Source organism: Dermacentor albipictus, chromosome 5 (assembly GCF_038994185.2).
Source record: "Dermacentor albipictus isolate Rhodes 1998 colony chromosome 5, USDA_Dalb.pri_finalv2, whole genome shotgun sequence".
Lineage (NCBI taxonomy): Eukaryota > Metazoa > Arthropoda > Arachnida > Ixodida > Ixodidae > Dermacentor > Dermacentor albipictus.
In genome coordinates, this window is record NC_091825.1 from 93,930,441 (window position 1) to 93,946,251 (window position 15,811).

The 15,811-nt window shown below is 47.4% G+C and overlaps 1 protein-coding gene across 3 annotated transcripts in view; it reads left to right on the plus strand.

Moving 5' to 3' along the window:
• Window positions 1-238: 238 nt before the first annotated feature.
• The window catches only part of LOC135897079 (dual serine/threonine and tyrosine protein kinase-like), a 113,173-nt gene continuing 97,600 nt past the window's right edge, over window positions 239-15,811 (plus strand). For 2 of the 3 annotated variants that reach the window (XM_065425656.1, XM_065425655.2), the window contains exon 1: window positions 240-601. The gene's annotated coding sequence lies outside the window, so the exon portion shown is untranslated. Of the gene's footprint in view, window positions 602-15,811 lie in introns of all 3 variants that reach the window. The other variant, XM_065425657.1, reaches the window with a different exon arrangement.

Here is a 15,811-nt window from a genome sequence, read left to right on the forward strand (position 1 = left end):
ACGCAACGAGAGAACAAACTATAAGCGACCGCAAGGAAAACAAAGAGGTGCTGTACGTGAACGGAGAGAATGAAAAAAAAAATAAGGTAACTCTGAGGCATTCGGAGAAAGCCGTTAGAAGCAGGACAAAGAACTCGGTCCCGCAACTGGCCGAGAGCACGAAGGTATGCGACCGGGCATTCTCTACGCTTTCTGTTCTTTCTTTTTTCACCTCGCGCGGCATCGAGAAGCAGCTGGTGAGCGGCGCATGCGCGTGAGCGCGCTCTCGCTCGGCGTTTCAATTCACACGTAAGCAGGAACGCTGCCGTTGGCGACGACGAGAACAGCCGAAGCGATGCTGCACTGACAGTGCCAGCAGACGAACTTTATGCCAGTAGCCAGACATTTTTGCGCAGCGAAGCCTATCCGTGTTTCCTGCATGTTCGTCGACGCTCCCATACCGCCAGCTGCTGGTGAAACGGTCGGGACGCTCCTCGACGAGCGATTCGGGGCCGCAAAACAACGGTGTCCAGGATTATAAGTGAAAACCCCGGCAGAAGGACCCAGAAGGCCACTACGAACCCTATTCTGACTGACGGTGCTGGTCGTCTGCTCCCCGAAGGCAAGTTGAGCTTTTACTGCTTCCGGCAGGACGCTCGTCGTTTGCGAAGCGCCGCGCTGCCCCTGCTTTTATTCTTCGCTTAAGCAGCTAGCAAACCGAGTAGGGAGAAGAGTGACGGTGATTCCGCTTCGTGCCAACTCGGTGGGCGCGCAGGAAGGGCTACGTTCCTGCGCGGCCAATATCGTTAATATGCGCGCTATAGTTTGTCCGCCTCCAGTACATTTTACGCATATCGTGTCGGCTGTTCTTCAGCCTGTTTGTTTGCTTTCTTCGTCTCGTATATGGTAAGAAGGCGCCTAAAACGTGCCTCGCGACACATCCTAAAACAACTTTCTTCAGCCGCTGAAAGCGGTGAAAGATGCTTGCAGTTCAGCATGCGTGCTATCTGCCATAAACGCAAACGTTTAAAAAAAATGTGTTCCTTCCGCTTGACACCACAAGGTCGTGTGACAGCTAGGGGTCGCATGAAATGCTTCAATGCCGGCTGTATGCGGGTCGCGCCAGCAGCATGCCAGCGACTGTATTTTGACGTGACAAATGACCGCAAAATGTTAACGGAACGTTCTTTCCTGTCACTTTCATGATTCTGTTTTTTTTTTCTTTTTTTTTCGGCCATCTGCTGCTCTCGTGAACAAATGGCGAGGGCGCCATGCCGTTGTGCGCAAGGACAGGAACATTGTTGTTGTCTTAACAAACTGTTCGTACCATCTAGACAAAACAGGTGTTCTAGAGATTGCTTAATAATTACTGCATGGAGGTGTAGTTTTTGAGCCGTAGTTTCGGCGAGGCAGTGCACCTGGAGAAAACAGCTTTCACGCGAACACGCATTATGTGTACGCCTTCGTCATGCATGGCTGCATGAGCTTTCTTTTTTTTTTTCCAAATGCGCTGCCTCACCATAACTTTCTACAAACATGGTTTTTCAAGCAAGCTTGTATAGTTATTTGTGAAATGCCTCCTGAACAGGTAAGCAGGCGCCGAGACCTACTTGACTGCGCGTTTGAAGAAGCCAAGTGTGTTCCTTTAGGCCACCATGACACCCAAAGCATTTTTGATACGCTAACTTTCAAACTTCAAAATTCTAATTTAACCCAATGTCCAATGCATCGTATATGCTACGCTCAGATCGGTGCCTCAAAATGTTGATTTGGCCGCGGGAAGCTGAACACAAATCGCCTATAGTTGCTTGTTTGCTGTGCTGGAGTGAAGTTGTAGCTCTGGACAATTATACAAATAAAATAATTACTATACGATTTAAGTTGAAAATAAGATTTCATTCATTTTTCTGTGCATATGTACTCTCCATGGCCAGAGATCAACACATTCTTTAAAATTTCTAATATATGAAACTGCATTTGGGCATTGACAGGGATAAGCGTCGAGAACTTAACGCAAGATCGAACGTTCAATCAATCGAACTTTATTTCCGTTCACTTGCAAACAGAACTGGGGGGAAAGCGGGGAGTTGACTCGAAAAGGCATCTAATCAACCGCTTTAATAAGCTCTCCAACGCTGTTGAACCTCCAATTTAATCCGCAACCTTTGTGGCGTTGAATCCCATCGCTCTGTAAGCTGATATCGGCTTCTTTCTTTGTTTCTCTCTCGTTTTAAGTTCACTGTGCGAAGATGAGTTGTGGGCCACAGTTCAACGAACTGTTCAAGCATGTATTTTCAATACTCGTGACGCTGTTAGGACAAGTGGCGCGCTTGTCACAGAGGTGTCAGCGGGCCGTTCCATCGGTACATCAACAAATGCGCGCGCTGACAGGCTGTTGAACCGAAGCTTTGGTTCGACAACCGAACTCTCAAAATACTTCGCTGCACATGCAAAAGAAAATGAAAGAACGCCTCGAATCCGCCTTTGCGTTATACGCAGAAGAACGCGATGCAAGTGCCTCGTGTGTCGGTCAGCGCCTTTTTCGCTCGAACGCATGTGAAGCGGGATGAATTTACATTGGCGTAGAACCAGGAGCGTCAAAATTATCACCAGGCTCTCTGTATAGACAGCTGTTAGATTAGTAACGGTTGCATGCAGGCCGAGCTATAGCCTTTTACCAAACGTGCGAGTTTAACTATTTTTTTTTTTTCGAGCTATAGTTCTTCCTGTAGGAATTGTAAAGGCGGCGCTGCACACGGCCGACTCGAGGAGGTCGTGGGATCATTCGCGACTGGTGACCAAGCAGCGACGGAAACCGAACAATGTTCACAGTGGCCAGTGCGGCCGGTCAGTCGCCGCACCGAAATGCGTCTCGATATGCCGTTGAAAAGTGTGCTCTGGATGCCGTCGCCGCGTAAGATAAGCGTGAGTGTATATACAGATTGTCGACCTGTTCGTGCGGATCTGGTTGGTTCAGCGGCTTTGGCGAATGCGGTCGCCCGACTGAAAGATCGAGCAGCCAGCGACCGGCCCAAAATGGTCGCTTTTCGTGGAACGTGACCATTTCAAACTGCAGGTCGCTGTGCGAGCAACTTGGTCGCGCGGTCCCTGTAAGTCGCCGATGTGAATGCGCCTTAATTCTTCTCAGAAAGCATCTGACATGCAAAAAAAAAAGCCGGAACTACCCTGGGTAATCTGTGCTGGCCATTTTATGTACACAAATTATGTGGACTTAGTGGTACAACTAATTCGTTCTCTCTGCAGCTTAGAAGTCTATGCACTTTGCCAAAAGGCCAATATTTTCGCGTCTGAGCTGCATTCTTAGAGCATGCCGCCTAAGGCTTTGAAGCGACTTAAACACGGCCTTAGCAACCTCTTTGAATCATTGTGCCCATTCCTCGAACAATTCCGATTCAAAATTTTGAAGTTTGGAATTTGAAAGCTATATCCGCAGCATTTGAACTTGCGACAGACGGCTATTGCATATCATGAAAAATTATACTTTGGGACTTTCGTTATTTTAGTTTTTTTTTCTCACCCCACTTATACAGAATATTGTTACTTCAGAAAGAAAACTTGAAACGGTCAATGTGCGTACGTCGAGTCGCTGACCGTATGAAACGGGATCAACGGTTCGCCTGGACGAGGGCGACGAAAAACACATGTACTCTCGGTCGCTCATTTTCTGGGCAACTCGGGAGCACCGGACCTGGATATCGGCGTGTACGAGCGAGAGAATCGGTTGGCACAGTGCCAAGCAGCTTGTCTTCGCGCGGTATGGCAGGAACCCTGTCACCCGTCGACGCCGTCGTCTCAGTCGCCGTTCGTGCGACATCTCGCGAAAGAGGAGGAAACAAAGGGGTGGAAAGACAGGGAGGTTAGCCAGTTTAAGTACCGGCTGGCTACCCTGTGCTGGGGAAAGGGATAAAGAGAATAAAAGGAGAAAGAAGAGGAAAAAAATGGAAACCAGAAAATTCACGCAGTAACGCGATAGTACGCGATACAACACTCAAAGGCGATCGCACAATTCGCATGTCCGTAAAAACTTCAGCAAAGCCCTTAAGGCCTTGAGTGCCGAAGCCCGTCTGGACCAGTGTCCTAGAGCTTTTTCCTCTGTAAAGGGGCGGTTGTCCAGTTTTTCGAGCTCGGCCACGAGCCCTTGGCACTTTGTAACGGGGACAGTCACAAAGGAGGTGTTCAATCGTCTCCTCGCAGCCGCAGGTGTCACAAGTAGGGCTGTCGGCCATTCCAATGCGGAATGAATAGCAGTTCGTGAATGCCACGCTGAGCCACAGGTGGCACAGAAGTGTTGCTTCCGCTCGTGGTAACCCTGGTGGTAGGCGGTGGTAGGCTCGCGAAAGTGAAAGCATCCCAGAAGGTGATCGGCCCACAGTACCGCCCCAGGATGCAGTCGAGGTGTGGACGTCAGCCCTGTCACCCGGCGGGAGCAGCGATTTTCCGGCGGCGAAGAACTGCCAGGGGCCACGCAAGTTGCAGGTTCGCCGGCACAAACCACGGTCGCATAGAGCGATCGATGCTCGCTCCGCAGCCCCGTCAACAGTCGATGCCTCGCGGCGTAAACGGCATCGTGCGCGCAGCTCCCCGTGATCGTATACCTCTCGAGTGAGTTCGTGACGTTGCTTGCCGAAAAGAAAAAAAGAACGCTTGTCACCACGATGCGTCCGGTTACAGTAACACCAACCATACAGCGTAGCGTATATTAAAAATCGAGTCACTTCAGTAGCCTTACGTGATTTGAATGCGAAAACATTACAAAGTCTCTAATTGGTTACCGATTGGTTATCTCTATTATGACACGCGATGTCATGAGCTGTCACTTGCCCTTCGCAACTCTACCCTAATTCACCTTGCTCTAATTTCTACCAACATTAATCTACTGTAATCCACCTTAATCCACCGTGCTCTGTTTACCAACCTTAATCTACTTTAATTCCCTTGGTTCACTGTACTCCAGCTTAAGTCACCTTACTCTAACTTGTTATAACTTTAATTATGTATTTTTATTGACGTCATACAAGACGCTTATGGCGTCAGTGATGATGATTTTTCGTACCACTCACTTACTACTACAGCGCCGGGTTTTCTCCCTCATGGGACATATAATGCGTATGCGTCTTTATGCACCAGCATCATCACACGCATGCTTTGAATTGGGGAAGGTATTTTTGTCTGCGTTATTGTCGTGCATATCGGGCTATTAACACATAAAGGCGCCGAGCAAGGCGCCTGGAGCACACACTGCCGCACTTACTGCTCCGGCAGTAAGTGCGTACTTTGCACGGCCACGCACGGTCGCGTGCGCCCTATTTTGAAAGGGATCTGCAGACTGCTTATACATTTGTGCGCGCCTTGAGGCGCTCTTGCGTTGAAGCGACATACGGCACGAAGGTCACTTCGCTCGCTGCAGCTGCCGCGCTTGCTAACACTAACGCTTTGACAGCGAGGGTCCGCGCTCATCGAGTGCGACGTGTTCATGTTTTCTTGTACGCGTGGACCCCATGCTTGTTAATTCAGTTAGTAAGGGAATGTTTCCATGTTTATACGGCCGATAAGACTACTATGCTTGCTTCGTATTTGCTATCGCAATCGATGCTTCTCTTTTCGGGCGAAACTGCGACTTTTTCAGGAAATGAACTTTTGAGCCGTAATCGGGGCTTCGATCGCCTCGCGTGAACAAGAAGCCGTAGCACTGGCTCAGCGGTTATGGCATAGTGCCGCAGGGCAGAACGTCGCTGTTCGCGGCGGCGGCATTCCGATGCGTGTAGAAGTCTATCGGCAGCGGTCATTTACCGTGCTTTTTTTGCTCACGTTAACATACCCTATTTGGTCGAGATGAATATGGAGCCCTCCATTACGTTGCCTCGCATAGTTGAAAAGTGGAATTTCGCATTTCTTTATGGAAACGTGTAAAATATAGCTTCTACTATAGAGGTGAACCCTATTATCCGTAAAACATCAATGATGATGCGGAATTTTTTGTTGCCGTTGTGGTTGCCCTCACTGGAAATCGCGTTTGCGTATATTCTATTAACGTAAGAGCAGTGATCTTCCTGCCGGAAAACAGAATTTAGTATTAGAATGCAGCTTTATAAGATCCATATTTAGCTATACTTACAACATATCACCTAAAGGCTTCAACCTTTTAGAGAAAATCACGCTTTGCTCTGCTTTTGTTATTATTTGCTGTAACAATTCGTATTAATAAGATTAGCGTTTTTAAGCTACTTGACGCACTTTCCGTTGTCTGAGTGTCTTTCTGTCCAGCTGTCTCTAACCATGGCGACACAATACCGCACCGCAACAAACGCAGGGCGCTTCATAAGCGCCCGTATAGTATCTGCGCCTATAGCTAGTTAGCTTAAGCTCAACTTGCAGCCGAACGACGATCTATATCAGCAAGAGCACGCGCTTTAGGTCAGCGCCATCGTGGGCTACAGAATGACCTGAACTCTCCATCGGAAGGCGTTTCAGTCCAAGTTTGACGCAGAGACCCCGGGGTCTGCGAAGCTTGCATCAGCTGCGCCGTCACGGGCGCGCCAGAACAATCGCGGCCCGCACCGCGCTCGCTGTATGTGCAGCGGTGAACCTTCGAAGCGGTGCACCGGCTGTGCCGGCGATACAAAAGACCGCGCGGGGCCGGCGACATTCTCCAGCGCGCCGTATCGAGCTCACGCTGCTGCTGCTGCCTTATTTGCCGACCGGCCGCGCAAGCGGTTAGAGCGAGCGTTCGCAATCACGTCAGCGTGAACGTTTGTGAGTGCGGGCTATTACGTTCTACGCCTGGCCCGAGTTACGTCACGAGCTGAAGCAGCGTTCGCGCGACGCAGCTGCACGTTTGCTAGCGCTACCGTCTGCGCTGTTCTTATTTCCTTTCTTTTTTTCTTTGTGTGTGTGCGTGTTCCTGCACGCGTGTAGGCCGCTCGAGGCTCTCTTTAGTTGGCCAATAAAGGTTACGATACTTCGGAAATTAAGCGCTATGCTCCGCATAAAATGCACTAACCGACAGATGACGGCGTACGCAGTATTCCATTTAATGGAAATTACTTGGGCACGCTTCGTAGACAATTATGCAGGATATCCCGGCTCCAGAAGCCGCATTCAGGTGGGCGCGGGATGCGAAAACATTTGTGTACCGTGCATTTAGTTCACGTTAAAGGACGCCATAGGGCCAACATAATCCGGAATCCCCGCTACGACGTGACTCATAATCCGATCGTGGTTTTGGCAAGTAAGAACCCTGGAATTAATTTTTATGCTGTAGAATGCAAGCGGGGACCCTTCGAATATGAAATTTGTAGGTCTGAGTGGAGAGGATTGTGCGCCATCTGTGTGGATGGTGTCGCTTCAGTGATGAAAGATCCTCTGGACCAAGGAATGGTGCTCTGAGAAACGAATGTACCGTGCTGCCTATTACGCAATCAGACCTATTATGTAACCAGACGACAGGCCATTTTTTTCCTTTGTAGATGGCTCCGAAACTTTTGAGAGACCGTATCGTCTGTGCAGACAAAAATTGTTCGAAAAAGAACGCTTTCGCAATTTTCTATTTGGGAACGTTACAAGTGAAAAAATTGCAACAGCTTTTTTTCTTGCGCTGTGTTCGAGGTTCACATTTCTTCGGAAATGTCACTGAAAATGTCACTTTGACATGTGCCGCGATTGAATGCCATGTTACTTCGTCGAGAACTTGTAGTTACTGCCATGTTGACCTCAAAGCTACATCGCTCTGCGGGCAGATTTTATTGCGACAACAATTATACGGACACTCCAGGCGCATTTCTGCCGTCGGCGTCGCCGTGAGCTTCGTTATAAAGTCCAAAGGCAATAAAATCGTCGCCAGGCGCCGTTGCTGTATGTGATAGCGAAAGCGGGCGAGAGTGAGCCGCCGAACGCTCAATCTCGCGTGCGCGACCCAGTAGAAGGCGGGCCGGAAGCGCGCCCTCTTCTGACACGCGCATGGCACGGGGTGGAGGGGGGAGGAGGAGGAGCGTTCTTTACCGGCGGCTGCTGCTTACGGCGCGGCCATTTGGGCGCCATATCTTCAAGCGATCTTCGGCGGGGCCAAAGTGACCGCCCACGCGGGCCTCATCTTTAAAGCGATCTGTCACCCGCCGTGGTTGCTCAGTGGCTATGGTGTTGGGCTGCTGAGCACGAGGTCGCGGGATCGAATCCCGGCTACGGCGGCCGCATTTCGATGGGGGCGAAATGCGAAAACACCCGTGTACTTAGATTTAGGTGCACGTTAAAGAATTCCAGGTGGTCGAAATTTCCGGAGTCCTCCACTATACGGCGTGCCTCATGAGAAAGTGGTTTTGGCACGTAAAACCCCATAATTAAAGCGATCTGTGATGTTCGCAGAGCGCGCGTATTGTCGGTAGTTTCGTATGCGCTGTGATTTCGACGTTTCGTTCGCGCTGAAGCGAGTGGTGGACAAAGGTCAATTCGCGCGGTGCTTCTGCCGCGATTCCTCACTCCGGCGTTTACACAGCGAGTTTCCGCGCTCATCGAGCGAGATAAGTTCATGTTTACCTGTGTGCGCGTGACACCGTGCTTGTTAATATAGTTATTAAACGAATGTTTACAAGTTCATACGGCCGATAGAGCTACCATACTTACTTCGTACAGCAATCTACTAATTTGCAATCGCAATCGATGCTTCGGCTTTCGGGCGAAACTGCGACTTCTTTGACACTCATTTCTACAGAAGTAATGGACAGTATACGCCCTACTTGAAAACAGCAAGGCCAAATAAAGAGCGGCTGGCTTTGCGACAGGATGTATCTGTTAAGAGTAATGTTACGCCGAAAGGTGGGCTTTTAGCCGATGAAAGGGCAGTTTAATTTTCGAAGTACCGGCGACCCTGCCTCACAATCAATTCTGCTGCCAGGCAGTACACTTGAGAAAACCAAATCGAAGTCCAAATTGCCAAAGTTTTTTGTTCGTAAGCGTTTTTTGCCAGTCACCTTCCAGTCACATAACACTAAAATTTAGTAGCACCCGTTCTTAGAAACAGTTCTAGCCTAAGAACGTTTTCTGAATGCAGGCCCAGGATAAAAAAAAGTCAGAGAAACTCGGCGCAAGCGTTACATCTCAGGCTATCTATCATTCTGAATCAAATGGGCGTCTGAATAGTGTTAGATTCCACGGAGGTTGGAAGGTTTCCTCCGTGATGCCCGGTTAGCAACTCTCTCCACGAGGTCGTTGTCCGAGAACCTCCAATGCTCTCCCGGTCACAGATGTTGAAGCATGCCGAACGGATGCTGACGCTCGAAGAAAGAAGCTTGACTTGCGTTTTAATTCAAATTTGTTGCAGGCATTGGGCCAGGAATAGAAAATAAAGACGAGCAGTAACACGAATTGCTCTATAGAGAGAGAGCTACGGTGGCAAAGCCAGCACGAAGCTCTCGAGAAGTCTACTCTGGGTGGGCATGGGGCAGCTGAGCGTGGCCGCGCGCGTCTTATCTTGCAGGTAATGTGCGATGGGTTCGAAGGCTAGCCAACCCGAGTTAGCTGATGGCTTCGCGTGCGTGGTGTTCTCGCATGCCTAGTACCTCCTTGCCTATCGTACGAGTTGAAGCGAGAGGAAGCACGAAGGGCAATTTGCTCGCCGCTGCTGCAGCTCTTCATCCCAGCAGCGCTTTTACAGCGAGTGTTCGGGGCCATCAAGTGAGCCGTGTTCCTGTTTGCCTGTGCGCGCGTCACACCTCCTGGTGCCGTAATAGTTGAAGGACGATTAACACAGCACATTGACACAGAGGTCGTCCTGAAGGATGCTCTATAAAAAGGTACGATCGCCCTTAATTCCGCCAAGCTTATATTTAATTAGGTCGAAAACTGTGGTTGTGGTAGAGGAATGTCTTCGAAGAGAGTATGGATAGTGAAGTGGCAAAAAGAAATTTTAGAGCGCGCTCAGCTTTGCATGAGTGTACATTGCAGGTTTCGTGCCGCGTATTTAGGCGGAACTTAACGCTGAAGCACGGCAGAAAGAACCTCAGGAGTCTCTTCGTTTTCTTGTCCTTTTTCTAATGTGTCAGTTGAGGACGTCATGGAGAAGCTGATCGTTTTGCTGACTCCTCTTTTTGTCGTTCCTGGCGCACTGCTGTTAAAATGGGGCACTGCCTGAAATGACCGATATTTGCTGCGCAGCAACCAACTTTGCGTGTGCAGGAATAATGACTGTTGTCGTCATACCCCTTATTACTCAGTGTGCGTCGGCTCTTTAATATGCTTAAGCGAGCATCGAAGTATTAAGGTGTCGAAAGCACGACGCTGGAACAAAGCGTTTGAATGTATTGCCGCCGATTTTTCTTCCTTTTGTGTGTGCATGCATGTGTGTTTGTGTGCGTGCGTGTGTGTGTTCCCAGCTGCGCAATTTTTCTAGATAAGTAGCGAATATCATACAGGAAAGCGTTACTCAGCCGCAATATATTCTTCCAATGCAATCTTTGAAGCATTCCCTTCAACATTCTACCTCACTGTACCAACTAGGCAGCGAAACAGCCTATTTAGCTCACTTATTTTTTATTTATTTTTTTACTACAGACCTTTCATCAAAATTGTCAGACAACGCGCACAATTTCACAGCGCTGGAAATGGAATGAAATCAGGTCGCCTTAACTGTTCCACAATATCAAAGGGAACTGTGCCTGCTCAAAGCATGCCTTACATTTAGGGTCCTCTGTCATCGGGTTATATGCTTTTTTATTTAAATCTAAGAGTAAAAATTGGGTGTTGATATTAAGAGAGATATCGGGAAGAAATCTGGGTTTCGAGATTTTTTGTATAGCTTTACAAATGATTAACAGTATCAGTGATCCACGTATTGGGCGCAAATGTTTCATATAACCGAGGAAGATTACTCACAGGAACATATAATGATAAAAAGAGGAGAGTTGCTCTCAAGTCATGAGACGAAGTAACCTATGTAAAATATCTCGTTGGCGGGCATTATTTACAGTTTTTAAGGAGACCACATAAAAAAAACACAGCAAATAGACACGTGCTTAACGACGCCTTCTTTTACTTCTTTGGGGCTTATTTCAACAATAGTAGAGCAGGTGGGGTATACTTCCAAAAAGACGTGGTAGTTTTCGTTACCTTACAAGAGCTTGTTGACGTACACCATCATTTGAATTTTGAGCATTTGTGCGTTTTTTCTTTATATATATGGGTTGGGCACTTGAATGTGCGTACCTTTGTTACGAAAACATGTTCTCAGTCACAGCTGCCGTTCGCAAAGTAGAACAACGTTCGCGCTGCGTTCGCAACGTTTGGGGATAGGGGGCGGTGGTGTACTGCCAGCAGACCAGCGCGAGAACCCTGTTCTCGGCACTTGGTCCTAGAAGATATCGCCCAGACTCACTCTTTAGAGAATTTTCAACAGCACTGACCTAACTCAGTGGAGACCCGCCGTGGTTGCTCAGTGGCTATGGTGTTGGGCTGCTGAGTGTACATCCGGCCACGGCAGCCGCATTTCTATGGGGGCGAAATGCAAAAACTACCGTGTGCTTAGATTAAGGTGAACGTTAAAGAACCCCAGGTGGTCGAAATTTCCAGAGTCTTCCACTACGGCGTGCCTCATAATCAGAAAGTGGTTTTGGCACGTAAAACCCCATAATTGTTAACTCAGCGGAGATGCATAGTCGAATAATGATTGACTAAGCTGGCTTTTGCTGCAGGGATCCAGAACCGCGTCGCGTCGCCATTAAGTAAAATGATTGTCGCGGCCGATTGGACGATAGATGATCGAATTGTCGTGCGTGTCATTGACATTTCTCCGCGATGCCCAGCCCCACTTCGTGCTCATTCTGTCACAGTAATGTTCGCGATATGGTTACGTTTGTTGTAATACTATGCTTCTCGGACACTTGCTTGCTCGTTGCTTTTGTAACGGCTGCATTTTTTTTCTTCCCCTTAACAAAATGACGGAACTTCCAGGAGAAAACTGGCTTAACCTGATTTTCGGAAAACTTGTTCGGAATGCGAAAATGGGGAAACTATAGCATTTTACCCGAAAACGAAAGATCGAAGTTATATTGTTCCAGTGTACCCTGTGTAGCACTTTGTTCATCACTTGTGTTTGGGCAAGTCAGTGTAACTATTGTATAAAGCCAATGCCTATATTTTCTCCATTCACTTGGACACTTTATGCGTGGCAAAGGCGGGGGATCGCTCACGAAACATGAGCTCTAGCGACCAACCTTGACGTCTTTTCGCGGTCTTGGAACTAAAGCTGGGTCGACATTCTTAATCGTTAGAGGTGTTCTCGATGTTCTGTCTGTTCACGCGGGCGCTCTTCCACCAACATTTCTCGAATGGTGTCAAGGTCATAATTTTTTACGAGGGCACAACTTTCGCGATTACGTGCCATGCCATCCGATGGCGCACTTGGGGCAACGTGCAGGATCGCACAATGTTTATTTACTTTGTAAATTGTAGGGTTGAGCCAAAGACAAAAAAAAAAAATTGAGCTCGTGGACTAACGTTTCTTACACAATTTGCATATCTTCGCGATATTTATTTTCTCGGGCACCCTATTCGTTTTTTGTACTCGCATACATTGCGTGAATCGCGCGCCTCGCCTAAGTTACGGCAGCAGTATACGTCGCACAGACCGTGCGCAGCTGTCGAGTTGTCTCGTCATGCGTGTATGAGCTATACGCGCTCATGGGGAAAATGACAACGCGACACAGATACCGACGTTCGGCCGGGGTTAACTTGTGGACGAGCCACAAACTGGCGAGATTCTTTTGTTTCCTGTGATTATGAAGGTCGTTAGACTGTATACGCCATACAATACCTATAGTCACTACGTAAGAAGCCTATAGATGATACGTAAAAGCATTTCTCGCTCGCTCGCTCACGAACAGTGAAAGACGTGAAACTCGGACGCAGCTGACAGACAAAAGGGCGTGCTTTTGAGGGTTGGCGGGAATTTGTATTTCCTGCCACGCGTCTGTTCATTGTCTGTTTGTCCTCCACTTTTTTTTTTTTTTTGCTTTAGCAGCCTAGGCCAGTGCTGACGCCATGTGATACAGGTGCTTTGCGCTGCCCGTACGGAAGCTTTATCCCTGACACGCGCGTCATATATCCGTCTATATCATTTTTTTTTCTTTCCAACGTGATTTATTGCAGCATTTACCTTTCGAAACTATCGCAATATCACACTGAGGTGTCCTAACTTTTTTAAAGAATCTATACCTAGTGTTTGGCGCATGATAGCCTAAGCTGCTTATGTGCCATTAAACTCAACTCTACTCAACTATCGCATTTTCACCTGTACAAGTAAACTGCTCTAAGACTCGTTACTTGAAATTACAATAGACAAACTTACAGTTAACAAAGCTTGAGCTGGCATCTTGCTAACTATACTGGCGCTCACGTTACAACAGCGGAATTGTAGCCGGATGGCTCTCGTGGCAAGTGTACTGTGCTTGATCTAAGCATTAGCCGAAATGCATTGCATTTTCCCGAAAGGCATTGTACACTCACTTCGTTGACTGGTTGATTGATTGGCGAGGTTTAGCGTGCCATAGAAACAAAGCGGCCATGAGATTTGCCGTGGTCGAGGGCTTCGGTGGACACCGGTCTCGACATACGCGTTCCCTACTTGTGAGAAAAAATGCGTTGGTTTTTCATGCGAATGTTTCTGTTTTCCTGCTCTGTTTAAGAAGGCGTTAAAAGGGTAGGTTCAACACGGGCTGTTTGTCACAAGTGTGAGTGCACTCATTTCAAAACGGCAATCCATTTGTGTTCCTTCCGAGTGTTGAGGATGCGGAAGCTTTTTGTGGGACGACCCTGCGTGCGATTGCATTTCATTGCTCAGCGGCTGCGTTTACCCGAAATCCGTCTTCACGGTCACAAATTCATAGCGACTAGTCAGGAATTCATGCAACAACGCGGGCACGACTCTCGAATCATCCTCACGGGAGTCTAACTTTCCAGACTTTGACTGGACCGCAGTGCATCACACTTCGTTTACCTCGAATGCTCTTAGTTGACCTCGTTCTTCAACTTCAACCTTGAACAGTCCTACGTGCACACAAAGTTCCGCAGCAGATGCTAATACTAATAATTCAGGAAAAACTAATATGTACTAAAGAATTTGTTTATTCGCTGACGATTGCATGATATATCGAAACATAATTAACGAATATGCTGCTTCTCATCAGCGCGACTAAAGAGAGACATGCCCGCCTAATATTTATTTCTCAGGTATTTGATATTACTAATAAAATTGAGCTGGACTAAATATCTTGATCATTCAAGGTCGCCTGAAAGCGGACATAAGCGTCAGAGAACATTGGCAGATTACTCTTAAAAATTCGACGCATCTGAACACATTTTTCCCGTCTTTAATACCGAAATGGAACCAATTAGATTGCACTGTAACAACTACTAACTCTCGGATTTCCATACAAAAGCGAATGCCTTAAGTAGAAATTGATAACCCGTATTCTTTTACCGCACATTTTTACATATACACCTGCATTTTACACCTGCGTAAATGTACATCGCCGTACATTTTTATGCGCTCAGTGTAACTCAACGCCGAGAGTATCTTTATCCGTATCACCTGATTGCTCTTCAGCTTTATCTATTTTTTTCATTAACTTTTTTATGGTTGAATTAAGTATATACAATGCTCAAGTAAATGTTTTCCATGGTGTATGTTATTTCTTTACCTCTTACAAATAATACACGCATGTTGTGTATGCTGCATGTGTACGTTGCACTTGCTTAGGTACTTCACTGTGCCGTGTGTCCCAGCTAACATTAGCCAAGCTGCTCAACGAAAAAAAGAATCGTTTTTGTAGTGGCGGGAGGTACAAGTGTAAGACTTAGGGTGTTTGGTCATCAGAGGGTTGACAACAGAACGCTTTGATCTGAAGATCGTATCTCGCGCCGTGTTTTTTTTTTCGTTGAAATGTTTCGCCAGTGCTAGCTGGGGAACCCTATTTTTTATGCATTTTCATTGTACTATGCGCCTGCAATATGCAGACTTGTGCTCTCCATCGAGAGTGACAGTACAATAAACAAACAAACAAATCGTCTCTTTCCTGCGATATGCATAGTACAAAGCGTCCCTGTTACAAAAGTTCCACGCACTTTCTCTACCGCGGGCTTCGTCCCGCGCACCATAGAGCTTCCTACAAAAATTACTAGAGGGAACTCTGGCGCTAGTGTCTACGAGAGCTGTAATGGGAGCGGTTGTCCCAGCATGGGAATTATGGGAAGTACATGGATTTGCCTAAACTTCGTCCTTTTGGCTTCAAACGGCTTTGTGACTTTGCAAACTCGTCATATTGAATAGTGTATTGCGTAATAAATAATTATGCAAACATCATTAAAATTGCCAGACGGCAGGATTCGAACAGAAGGACTCCAGCACAGAAGCCTGATATTGAAACTATTAAGCCACGGACGCATGTATCGACAAGCGAATGAAACGCCCTTATGAATTTATCGCGGGCAGGCCAGTGCCTTGAGACGCTTGGCGCGTATCGATTTGGCCACCTGGACAAGCTCAATCGTTGCAATCAATAACAATTGTGCGTGTTCGCAGCGTCTTCTTCACTTCGATGAGTACAGCGCTGAAATATACGACAATAATATTTAAATAGCGTAATCTACAAAGCCTTAAGAACGTCTGAATCCACAAGCACGAAGATCAGACAAATCAATGTACTTCCCATCATTCCCATGGTAGGACAACGACTGCAGCGCCAGAGTTCCCTCTAGTAATTTTTGTAGGAAACTCTATGCCGCGCACAGAGCCACAGCTCCACGGACTTGCTTCGATGGTGTTCTG